The following is a 1,566-nucleotide window of genomic DNA, read 5'->3' on the forward strand; positions in this document are numbered from 1 at the left end:
TGAATGGGCACTGATTTCATAATGAAGATGCCAACAAGACTCTGTCTCAATAATAATAATAATAATAATAATAATAGCCATTCTGACTGGTATAAGATGATATCTCACTGTAGTTTTGATTTGCATTTCTCTGATCATCAGTGATATTGAGCTTTTTTTCATATGCTTATTGTCCATATGTATGTCTTCTTTACAGAAGTGTCTATTTGTGTCTTTTGCCCACTCAAATGAATGGGCACTGATTTCATAATGAAGATGCCAAAAACAATCTTTATTATATATATGATAAATAAATTTATTAATGCATTGTCTCACAAATTTATGACATCATTTGCTACGTAAATTTGTGTAACAGTACATTAGTCCATCTCCCCTCCTAGGGACTCACAACGTAACACACTTTAGCCTATTAAAAGCTTTGGGAAGTCACACAGTAAAGACACCTATTTAATGAGATTTAACCCTGTGTTTCTCACATGTGACTAGTTAGTTCCTTTTTCAAAAGTACTAATTGATAGCTACTTCTGTGGAACATCGTTTGGAAAACAGCACCTTAGAGAAAACATCTTTTTGAGACTTTCCAGTATTAACCACTCAAAACTTTAGTGTCATGTAAGCAAGATATGAATAGTTCAAACCTTCATTCATAGAAAACAATTCTATAGATATCAGTAAGTACAGATAATGATGATATATAGAGAGAGATAGATGCAGATATTTGCTAGGACAATCTCAATTCTGTCTCTAGAATCAACAGATAAAAGAAATGAAGATTGGGAAGTTAGTTTAAGTCAATGCCCTATTTACATGTCACTAATAGTAACAAACTAAGCAAAGAAGTGGGTGGTTAGCAGGCAATTTAAATTTTACTTTGTGAAGGAAGTTAATGTTTCTAATAGAATTTATTTTAAAAGTATTCTTTGTTCTGGGTGTATAATGAAGATGAATTTAAGATTTTAAGTTATGTTAATGTGTCAAGGCTTTTCTTGGTGTGTTGAATTACAGATTTTATTTTCTTAAATTCAATTAAGAAAAAATAGCTAGAGACAAGGTCCCACCATGTTGCCCAGGCTGGTCTGAAACTTCAAACGCTCCTCCTACCTCAGCCTCCCAAAACGCTGGCATTACAGGTGTGAGGTATCACACCTGGCCCCAGATTTCATTTTTTAATAAATCTCATACCAGCAAAAATATTAGAGAATTTTAATGTAATTTCATTTGCCCATTTACCAAAACAAAATCCAGCATTTCCTTACAGGTGATTTTTAAATTAGGAACTAATCTTGTACAATTAACAATTAATCAAATTATTAATAAAAATTATTATTAAGGATTTCTCAGCAGTTTTTTTTTTCAAATCATTATTTTCTTTTAATGAGTTGCATTTTAGTCTGTAAAGCGGTTTAATTTTTACGAATCATTTGACACTAAAAAGCAATATATTTTTTCTTTGTTTATCAAGACAACCTTTGATCAATCAAAGAAAAAAAGCATGAATGCTTCTTGGCTATCTGCAGCTATCGTCTGCTTTAATGAAGACTATAAATACTTTTTTTTTTTTTTTTT

The 1,566-nt window shown here is 31.0% G+C and overlaps 1 protein-coding gene across 1 annotated transcript in view; it reads right to left on the minus strand.

Moving 5' to 3' along the window:
• The window catches only part of RASGRP3 (RAS guanyl releasing protein 3 (calcium and DAG-regulated)), an 87,686-nt gene that overhangs the window by 16,420 nt on the left and 69,700 nt on the right, over positions 1-1,566 (minus strand). The window lies entirely within an intron of this gene.

The sequence above is a fragment of the Colobus angolensis genome, unplaced genomic scaffold, assembly GCF_000951035.1.
Source record: "Colobus angolensis palliatus isolate OR3802 unplaced genomic scaffold, Cang.pa_1.0 Scaffold15, whole genome shotgun sequence".
Taxonomy (NCBI): domain Eukaryota; kingdom Metazoa; phylum Chordata; class Mammalia; order Primates; family Cercopithecidae; genus Colobus; species Colobus angolensis.